Source organism: Papio anubis, chromosome 12, assembly GCF_008728515.1.
Source record: "Papio anubis isolate 15944 chromosome 12, Panubis1.0, whole genome shotgun sequence".
Taxonomy (NCBI): Eukaryota; Metazoa; Chordata; class Mammalia; order Primates; family Cercopithecidae; genus Papio; species Papio anubis.
Window position 1 is genome coordinate 27,039,365 of NC_044987.1, and position 11,549 is coordinate 27,050,913.

Genomic DNA, 11,549 nt, shown 5'->3' on the forward strand with positions numbered 1-11,549 from the left:
CCGGGTTCAAGCCATTCTCCTGCCTGAGCCTCCCGAGTAGCTGGGACTACAGGCGCCGGCCACCACGCTCGGCTAATTTTTTGTATTTTTAGTAGAGATGGGTTTCACCATGTTAGTCAGGTTGGTCTCAATCTCCTGACCTTGTGATCTGCCCGCCTCGGCCTCCCAAAGTGCTGGGATTACAGGCATGAGCCACTGCGCCTGGCCCATATGGTTTTCTTAAAGAGCAGCAGTTAAATGAAATGAAATCTCTTACACTACTGTCTTTTATCATTTGTATTTTGTATTATTAAAATGGGCCAGTTTATAATGCTTGAGAAAGAATCCATGAACTATTGACCTAAACTAAACTGTAGACTCAGCTTTTGGACAGAAAAGGTTGATCTCTTCCCTGAGTTAAACATTCTTAGAAGTTCTTGGTCTTTTAAATATCTTTATAAAAATTGATAAAACAGGAATCTTTCAGCAGTAACTTTCAAATATAATCTCTGCTAGTAAAAAGGATGTTTTTTTCATGATTTATTGGTATCTCTCAACTCCAGAATCATCATCTAGGATTTATCTCTATGAAATATGCAGTAACAGAATTTATTGCATAGTTAATGTTTTCCATCAATCTTGCCTTTCAAATTGGAAGTCTCCATTAAGACATATTTTAATGATAAACAGTAAGACATGCCAACCTTTCTATCAGTTATTTTATGTGTACTGAATATTGAGGTGTTGTTCATCATTTACACAATGATCATATTTCATTATAATTACTATCATTTAGTTCAACTCGATGTCAGACTGCCCTCTGGATGCCATATACAAATCAACCACTGAATAGAGTTGGATGTATTTTAGGCTTTTAAATGAAAGCTTTGTGGCAACCCACTTCAATTTATTTTGATTTTTCCACTAATCTATGAAGTCCTGTTTGGAAACATCATGGTATAACGTAAAAAGCATTGAGTATGGAGTGGTGTAGTAATATATTCATAATTACGTGGCTTTATGTACATTATTTAAATGCCCTGGTGTACATATTATGAGGCCGGCACGGTGCAAGACTCTGGGAATGGTACACAAAGAAGATAGAACTTTTCTTGAAGATGCGGAGTTTAATGACAGTGGAGAGTGGAGGTATAGCAAGAAAGATCTTAGAAAGCTATTGAAATTAAATTAGATAACGTGTATCCAGTGCACAGACCAACAAAGACAAGGTTGTAACTATTGGTTCTCTCTTTACAAATGTTACCTATTTGGCGTCTTTATAGCAGACCCGATTTTATATAGTGATAATTTGGTAGAATTCTTTACAATGTTCTGTCTTTACAAATGTTACTTATTTGGCTTCTTTATAGCAGACCCAATTTTATATAGTGATAATTTGGTAGAATTCTAAATTGCGTTGGTAAGTGGAGTTTTGCTGGACACAAAATCTTATTTAGGTCATGACGGTTTGAGTCTGAGCTATTCCATCTATGCATTCTCCTTAATATGCAGTTTGAGTTTCACTGAAGAGAAGCAATTTTTCAAATATCTAATAGAATTTCCTGCTTATTTGAATTTAACAAATTAATCATCTGCTTTTCTTTTGAATGTAACTCAAGGGAATGTGGAACAGGCATCCTTGAGATGTATTAAATTATTAGCTGGCATAATTTTTGAGAATGCCTGTATAACTGTACAAGGTGTTCATAATACTCAAAGGATCTTAATTTTCTTGTAAGTAGGAAATAAACTGCTCATGTTTTTAGTCCTTAATATTTTAAACTCTTTATGGTCTAAATTTCATCTCAAATACTCTAAATGAAAACCAAATTGGCCACTGGCAAATCAAGATGAAGGAAATTGAATGCCCATGATATCTTATGGTATTCTTTTAGGAGATGAAGACTATTTTCTCTCAAGGGGTTTACTATAATTTAGTATTGAGGTATTCTTTGAATTCAAAGACCTGCCCCCAGTAAGACATAAGATGTGAATAGCAAACCTCACTATTTATTTATCTGGCACTTGAACTCAAAATGCGCCTGGGTCCCAAAGGAGCTAGACATATATTAATACAAAATATAACCATGATTATATTAATAAACATTCATATTTATTCATATAAACATGGCTATATTTAAAAATGCAGTTTATGATAGAGAGTCAAGTGTATTTACTCAGTGAAAGAAAAGCATGGAATATATATTTATGCTTATGTAAGTTTTATCTACCATATTTACTTATACATCTCCCCTTTTAGAACCAATATTCTGCCTTTTAAATTATGATAATTGAACACAGTCATACAATCCTCCCACCTCTGTCTCCTGAGTAGCTGGGACTACAGGCACAGGCCAATCATGCCTGGCTAATATTTAAAAAAAATTTTTTTTTTAGATATGAGGTCTTGCTGTGTTGCCCAGGCTGGTCGCAAACGCCTGGGCTCAAGCGATGCCCCTGCCTGGGCCTCTCAAGGTGCTGGGATTACAGGCATGAGCCACTGCACCTGTCCCTAGCAACATATTAAGGGTTGATCTTCTGAAATCTTTATAACATCAGGTAAAAAGCAGATAAGAGTGGGATTACCTGCACTTTTTGTGCTGAGCATTTAGTTCCCCTCTCTAGAAGAGTATCACTAGGATTTATAATTTTTGTAAAACAAAACCAGTGTATTTCTACACAAACCAGTAACTCGTCAAGGGAAATATCTGATAGGTATTTGCTTAACAAAATGATCAAACTTAGCATTTCCAACAGGATGAGATAAAATACACTTTTTTACCTTTGAATGTGATAAATGAGAAGCTCACAACATCACCTATATAATATTCTGGAATTAGAAAAACAGAATCTATTCATCAGAAAACAATCCAAATTGTAAGACATACTGTAAAACAAGTAGCCTTTACTCTTCAAAAATGTCATTGACATAAAAGACACAAAGGGCTGGTGAACTGATTAGATTAGGGAAAGCTAAAGAAATATGACAGCTCAATTCAATGAGTGACTTTGGATTAATTCTTGGATAAGAAAAAGAAAACAAAAAAGCTATGAAAAGTACATTATTGAAACAATTGGGAAAATTTGAACATGGGCTTTATCTTAGATACTAGGTTTTTAAAAAAAATCAATGTTAGATTTCTTGAGTGTGATCATTGCATGGTAGTAGGTAGGTATGTAAGAGAATACTTCTTTCCTTTGGAGACACATGCTGAAGTATTTAGGGATGAAGTGTCAAAGTCTGCAAGTAACTCTCAAATGATTGAGAGAGAGAAAAAATAATATATATATATATAAAGATAAAACAAATGAGAGGAAATATGCTAAAACTGGCAAATCTAGGGGAACAGCAAACAGAAGTTTAATGTATTATTCTTCTGACACTTCTGAATGTGTAAAATTTTTCAAAATAAAAAATGTGCAAAATGTATATACAAACCAGAGAAAATTAGATTGAGTACACAACATAAAGTTGTGTGAATTTGCTTGTTATTAATCATATCGTGCTTAATTCTCATTTTAATAAGAGATATATGTATATATTTGAAACAGTTTCACTCTGCATCCAGGGTGGGGTGTAATGGCACGATCACGGCTCACTGCAGCCTTGATCTCTTGGCTCAAGCAATCCTCCCAGCTCAACCTCCCAAGTAGCTGGTTCTACAGGTGCACACCACCATTCCCAGCTTTTTTTTTTTTTTTTTGGTAGAGATGGGGGTCTTGCTGTGTTGCCCAGGCTGACCTAGAACTCGAGCTCAAGCAGTCTTCCTGCCTTGGCCTCCCAAAGTGCTAGGATCACAACCATGAGCCACTGTGCCTGGATAAGAGACATTTTTAAATGTCATATTTTTAAACTGGATGAAAGCCATTGATAATATAACCTGCTTGCAGATATAATTCAAAGAGTCAATATAATGCCCTCACTGTAACATAAAAGAGAACAAAAGATTATATTCTTCAATAGGCTAATTCTGGGGCACAACTACACTATTAGAATGCCCCCACAAATTTCCTGAATTTCCCCTAGAGGGTGTTACTGTCCCTGTAGTGAACAACTGGATTAACTGCTAGTGTAGCAGGGATGTTACCCTGAGACATCACTGAGATTACAACGTGACCATGCACATTTACTGAAGGGATAAGAAGCCCACGGAATATCAATCTGTATGCATTAATTGCCTGAGGGTTTTGAGGTTTTGGCTATATACTGAGGGATAATTAGGGGGTGAAGGAGTTACAGATGAAGTATGGAAAGGGCTACAGGGTGTGTTGGTTCCCATAGAGTTTGTTTAAACTCAGTGGAGGAATGAAGTCCTGGGTAAAAGCTGAAAAATCTGTTTTTTTTTTCCTAGGGTTTCAGAAGGAGATATAGACACCAATATGTTGTTTACTGATATGCTGACAACACAGCTGAATGTAATTTATTTTGTCTACATTGGTTTCTTAAAATTATACAATGGAGGAAGTCTTTTCCCATGCCCTGGATGAAACGTGGCAGCTCACAGCTTTTCTGATTACTATTACTGTTACCTAATAGTGGGTAACTCTAAGTTGCCCTGATTCAGTAAGTGATTAATAAAATGTTCAGTCCAATATATTAGGAAATGCTTCATTCTGAGGTCAATAATTCTGTTCCCTTCCGATTCTTCAGTTAGAGCCTACAGTGGGTGGTCCCCTACCCTCTCTGGAAGAGGGTGTGGTTGACTTTTTTCTTTTTCATTTCCCTCCCTCTTTCCACTAGCTACCCATATTTCTGACTGCTCCAGAGGGAGTTATAACTTGGGGTGGAAACGCAGAAAAGAGGGGAAAGAGTGTCACTGAATAGGTCTTCAGATGACTTTAGTCTCTCTGGGTCCAGCAGATGTGGAAAGTGGATCATCCTGTGGCTGTTTTCATGGTACTATGGAGGTTCCCTGCTGGTCCCACTGGAAGTTCTCTGCAGGCCAGAGGTGAAAGAGGTAGAGGTGAGCTTTTGCCCTTTCCCTTTGGGGAATGGGTGGTTCTCACAGCACTCACTCTTTCTCCAAACAAATATGTTTACAAATCCTCTCTGACTTTCCACTGCCTTGATTATTTTATGTCTTTGATGTGTCCTTGGAGTTGTCTAACTTCCTTTCAAAATATGCAACTCTTACTTTACTTTAGAGTTTTATCTATTTTATGATGGATCCTCAGTGGAAACTCCCAATTTAACATTTCATTGTCCTTAAATTCCTGGGTAACAGTGCAGCAGTGCGAAGAAGCTAGAAGTGGTAAAGTCAAATTCAAATTTGATTTTAGATTTTATGACTAGCTTTGTGATTGTGGACAAGTCACTTAACCTATTTTTAAAATAAAAGTAACATATATTAATAGGGTTGATGTGGGATACAATAGGGTACCCTGTAAATCATTAAAGCTAGAATATAGTAAGTGCTCAGTAACTTGTAGTTATTACTGTTATCTTTCCCTTTTCTGTGAAGAACAATCTGACACCTTCAGAGCTGGCAGATTTAGGAGATGAGAAGAAATTTCCTTGGAATGGATGTCAGTATTCTTATGGAAGGCCCCCAAACCGTAGCAATGGTGAAACACCCTGTGTGGCTTCATAGGTAGCGGACATGAACCCAGGAGCTGGAGTAGTAGAGGTGACAGGATCAACTATGAGTATCTGAGATATAACCAGGTGAGACTTTGTGGGAGCAAAGTCCTGCATGACCCTGCTGTGGAAAGTTCCAGTGAAATCTGTGTTGCTACTGACACAGTGAGCCCATCATCCCCACAGCCAGTGGTTCAAAGTGAAGAGAAGAGCATATCAGATTTCATAAGACATAGAATTATGTTTTCTCTTCTTACAGGAGAAACACTGAAATGGTTAGAATGCTTTCAGTTGCAAGCGGAAGATATCTAAGAGTGAAATAAAGATTTTTAATTATCTAACATAGCAAGACGTATAGGCAACTGTTTGTGTTGGTACGCTGACTGCATGATGGTAAGGCCAGCCTCTCTACAATTCTTTTAGCCTTCCATCTTGGTCACAAAATGTTTTCTGCCTTTCCAGGCATCAGGTCTTCATCAAAAGCAGGAAGAAGTGGGAAGAGTTGGTGTCAGTCACCTATATGCTTTTGTCAAGAAAGTTCAAGTGTTCTAGAACCACCCCCTACGCTACTGAGACCTCTGTGTGTTTGCATCTTACTTATCAGGATGGTGTCACAAGGCCACAACCACTAGCTGTAAGGGAGGTTGGTAAAGCCTCTCTGGTGGAGTTGGGTGAGTGTGAAGGAGTTTGGAACAGGGGTTGTGTTCATCAACGGACAGAGTCTGCCACAGATGCCATCATCTGCATTTGGGTGTGAACATCATTCTGGATACTTCAGAAAACCAAAACCCCGGCAAATCCAGACAAGCTCCAGAAATGCTCCCACAACTTAGAGTAATATGGATAAGAATGGTGAAAAGAAAATCAATATAGAATTACAGTTTAGAAATTCCAGAAGAAAAGACTGAGGCAGATGGAGGAGAAGCGACAATCAATTAAATAGTGACACAGGCTCCCTGAACTGAGGATAGATGATCAGATCAAAGGAGCTCACCACATTTGAGGTAAAATTAATGAGTATTAGCTCATCGTTGATACTGTTGAATTTCAAATTTTAAGGAGAAAAAATGTCTAATATCATCCATCCTGAGGAAACTATGTTATCAATACAAGAAGAAAAATCATGTAGGCATCAGATTTCTCCACAATATTAACAGTTAGAAAATAGAAACAACAGCTGCAGATTTTTGAGGGAAAATTATTGATTTAATAATTTCTAAACTCAAAGAAGACTTCACAAATAATTTTCACACATGCACAGCTTTTAACTACTTCATTTATATACTTTTATGAAAAATTACTCCCCAAATTTTTTAGGTTAAAAAGGAAATGCACCAAAAATAAACAATGAAATATATAATAGAAAAGAAGTGGCTGGGTGCAGTGGCTCACACATGTAATCCCAGGACTTTGGGAGACTGAAGAAGGTGGATCACCTGAGGTCAGGAGTTCGAGACCACCCTGGCCAACATGGTGAAACCCCGTCTCTGCTAAAAATACAAAAATTAGCTCGGGGTGGTGGTGTGCACATGTAATCCCAGCTACTCGGGAGGCTGAGGCAGGAGAATTGCTTGAATGCGGGAGGCAGAGGTTGTAGTGAGCAGAGATTGGGCCATTGCACTCCAGCCTGGGTGGCAGAGCAAGACTCCACCTCAAAAAAAAAAAAAAAAAAAAAAAAAAGTAAAAAGTTTATGTCTAGGTAACTGTTTTGGCTTTGAAATTTTATGACTTAAATATTCTCTAGAAAATATATAAAGTAATATAGATTAATATCTGAGATATTTAAAAGAAAAATTGTGAAATGTGGAGTGGGAGGATGGAAAAAGGGAGGAAATAAATCAGCTAAATTTTTGATCTTTCACTAGTAAAAAGACAAATAATGGAATAAAATTATTAATGTGGTATTAATAGACTCTTTCCTCTCCCCCAGCCCACATGAGAAAATGTTATCTTGTTTGCCAGACTTTCCCCTGCCTTATGTTACTGCCAAATTAGTTCCTGTATTTTGGTGACATATAATTGGAAGATGCACAGAAAAGGATGTGTCCAGAGATGCTGAAGGAGGAGGTTATAGATTGGGAGAAATGAGGGAGATAGGAAAAGTCAGAAGTTTCCCAGAATAGAGTGGATCGATTTGACAGTTTTTTCCCCCTTTGGGGTTTGACTTGGTGAATAAGAAGCACAAGAGGTTGTGGGAGAGAACTGAATAGGAGAGGAAGGGAGATTCCGGATGTGTTCATGGGGGTTATGCATCAGAACCTTTTTACATCCTTTGAAATGTGAAAGTAGAAGATGCAACTCCTTTCTTAAGAATCTGTTGAGTCTTAAAGCAGAGTTAACATTCTGATGAACTTTGCTTTATGATGCTGTGCAGAGAAGGAATCACAAAGATTACAGCTTCACTAGGGTTACACCTGCAGGATTTGTCTAAAATTGTGGACTGAAAGCACAGCTTTCAGCTGATATTTAGAATACAACCATTGCTTTGTCACTGGAGTCAAGAGCACATTATTACCAGACTTCACAATAACAGTGGCAAGGAGAGAAGCTCCAATAGCAGCTGGGATAACACCAGACATGCCCTGGTGGATGTGCTGAAATCTGAGTTGTAAATGATGTCTCATGGGGAGTGGATGTGTCAGCTGCAGAACTAAACTTACATAGTGCTATGCAACTTCACTAAATTTAGAAAGTCTAAAGGAATCCTTTACGACACAGTGCAATGAAAATTATGTTTTACTGCAGTTGCATAGATCCCCAGTTTCTCAAGCGGTTAGACCTCTGCAAATCCTCAGAGGAAACCAAAGCCAGATCTGGATAACTCAGACCTTGGCTGACCAATCCTCATGCTGGAACTGGGTCCCATGGGGACATGGCGATGGCCAGATAGACTGAATTTTAGAATCACCTATAGGCTGTTTTCCAGAAATGGAAAGTAATGTGTCAGAGACTGAAGAAAATCACTTTACATTATGGTTAGAGAAAGTTCACAGTTGAACAGGATTTCGCATCAGAGGGATGTTTCCAGCCTAAAGTTTCTTAGGATCTGAAGAACTGAGCTTTATGTACAGGGTGAAACAGAGAGCGTGAACATTGAGTAGTGTTTGCTATACTCAGTGTGGTACAGAGACGGGCCACATGAGTCATCATTTCAATAGGGTGGCAGACATTATTTTATTTGGGATGATGGTAAGGAAGTGTATGTTCAATGATTTTTAAAATACTAAGTATAAGATAAAAATGCTAGTAGAGTCATTCTCACTAACTCTGTTAGAAAATTCCTGGAGTAAATTTTGGTTTGGTCATTTCTCTGTAAAGATTAATACCCACTGGGATCACCACCAGAAGAAACCAAAGAATGAAAACAGCAGCTAGTAATGCCAGGAGGACAGAGCCCAAATAAGAAGAAACTCCATGTAGAGTGAAAGCTGCAGGATGCTCTTTTTACCTTCCATCTATGGGATTTGGTCAGCCTTACAAGTAAGTGGGTACCAAGTGGTAACTACATGAAAGAGGGTAGAGAACAAATAGAAAATTGGGGTGACCAATAATGCTTAAAATGTTATATGGTGTCAGTTATAATTTGCATTAATGCTTCCTCCTATTTAATATATATTGATAGAAACTGCAGTAGGAAATTCTAAAAATGGGATAAAATGCAACCACAATATGAAATTCTAAAAATAGAATTTTAAAATGAAATTTAAAAAATTCTGAAAAATGGCTTTGAGGGTGCAATCACCAGTTTCCTGTAGTGTTAAGCACACAAGCTTTGACAAGCTATAAGACCTGGGAAAATGTATCTCTCTGAGCCTTAGTTTCCTCATGTGTGAACTGGAGATAACAATACTTAATACTTACGTTATATGGTGCTCAACAAAGGTGGTGTGTGTATAATACATATGATAGAACAAAGTGCTTAGGAAATTATATTCTAATAAAATGGTATTATTATTGTAAGCATTGTGTTTTTGGTATATAGTACAGCTGACATTGATTGTATACTAAAGGAGAGTTTAAAAGCTACAAAATATATTTTCTCCCAAAGAAAAGACTGGGGGATAGTAATACTCTTGGAGAGATGAAGAAAGAGTGGGCAGATGGAAGGTGTGGGTATGGATTGGTGATGATCCTGCCCAGCCAGAGATTTAAACATATAAACTTGGAGAAGATGGGCCTGGAACTGCAATTTGGAGGAGGAGTGCTCTTTGGTGGAGAGGAGTTGTAAATGTCAGTGTGTGCCTAACAGTAGGAAACTGAGGAGAGAGGATCATATTTGGTCTAGAAGTGTTCAAGCGAGAGAGAAGAGTGAGTGGCAGACTTGAAAACCCTCCCTGTGGAACTCAGCTAGTCTCCCTGCCTGTGCACTGTGGCGTTCTCATTGTTCAGGTCTCATCGTCTCTGGCTCTGACTTTCCGTTGCTTGGGGTCCCTTACACTTTGGCAGACCCTCAGGTGGACTCTCACATGAATCCCACATGTATTCCAGACATTGTTTTCTCATAAGTCCAGTCTCTACTTTTAGTCTCTCGGGTATTGGCCACAGTTTCTGGTCTGCCTAGAATTTCTCAGCATGGCTATGCATGTCCTCATTATACACATTACTTTAGGATGTGTAAGTGTATAGACATTTCACATGCATGGATATGCACATATACATTATTTTGGTGAAGGATATAAGGAGTTTGCAGTGTGTACCCAGTTCTCTATTTTGAAACTGTGAGTCCTTTAATTTAGATGCCTTTTCTATTATACTATGGAAAATGATGAAGTAAAACAAGTGGGATGGAGGAGAGGATAGGGCAGAAAATAAGTAGGTTCATCACAGTAAGTGAACTGAAGAGTTCCCACTTCTATCAGTGGTCTCACAAAGAAGTGGTTTTATTCTTAATAAAGCAGTATTTTATCATTATAAAGAATCATAGAATATCAAGTTATTTAAGAAAATCTTCCTCACCTGCCATAGAATTCTGAGTACAAGTTCTTATTTTCATTCAGATAATTCTACTTTTTCACAAGCTGGGGGGTGGAACCCCACAAATCAGTTTCCCTAAGTGGTTGAAGTTAAGAGAGAAAGTTTTTCTAAGAAGACAACTGGAAATCTGTTATGAAACTTCAGCAGAATGAGCTATGTCAGTGTGGGGTCCAATTTAATTATTACCTCATTTGTCTCATGCTAAGTCTTTGCTTCCACTTTTCTTCATACTTAGAATGACAGTCAATGTCTTAACTTTACAGTTGTAAATGAACTCCCTCTAGACACACATCAGACTAACACAGAAAATCATGTACATTATGTAAAAGAAATAGTCCAAAGTGAACACCCAGGGAAAATGTGAACTAAGACTAACCTAATCTTAGCCTTCCAAAATAAGATGACTCTACATCTCTAGAAAGATTTTTATTCTTCTTTTTCTCCTCACCTCTTAGGTGATTTCTCGCCCAGATAAAATAAATCCTATAAATTTATAGCCCTTATTGCTATCAAAGTTTATTAACATGACAATATGACAAAGGAAAATTCCAACACAACAGATTTAAATATCTGTACTCTGGGCACATAAATACTATGGTGGCCAGCAGAAGCACAAAAGCTGCAATGCTGTTTTGGTTTAGGAGGCTCAGTTTGAGACTAACCCTTGAGAAAAATGGGGCACTGTTATAATTGTTGTTGTTGTTGTTGTTGTTGTTGTTGTTGTTGTTGTTGTTTGAGATGGAGTCTCGCTCTTGTTGCTCAGGCAGGAGTGTGGTGGTGCGATCTTGGCTCTCTGCAACGTCTGCCTCCCAGGTTCAAGCGATTCTCGTTACTCAGCCTCCCAAGTAGCTGGGATTACAGGCGCCCGCGACCACGCCCAGCTGCTATTTGTATTTTTAGTAGAGAGGGGGTTTCACCATGTTGGCCAGGCTGGTCTGGAACTCCTTACCTCAGGTGATCCACCCGCCTCAGCCTCCCAAAGTGCGAGATTACAGGCGTGAGCCACCACGCCTGGCCC

General features: G+C 38.2%; 1 protein-coding gene across 4 annotated transcripts in view; it reads left to right on the forward strand.

The window, feature by feature from the left end:
• The window catches only part of CWF19L2 (CWF19 like cell cycle control factor 2), a 169,387-nt gene extending 158,137 nt beyond the window's left edge, over positions 1–11,250 (forward strand). The window contains exons 19-21 of one of the 4 annotated variants that reach the window (XR_002517190.2): positions 4,332–4,543; positions 4,841–6,561; positions 8,876–11,249. The gene's annotated coding sequence lies outside the window, so the exon portion shown is untranslated. Of the gene's footprint in view, positions 1–4,331; positions 6,932–8,875 lie in introns of those variants that run through there. The other 3 variants (XR_002517189.2, XR_002517188.2, XM_021926498.2) reach the window with 3 other exon arrangements.
• The last annotated feature ends 299 nt before the right edge of the window (positions 11,251–11,549 follow it).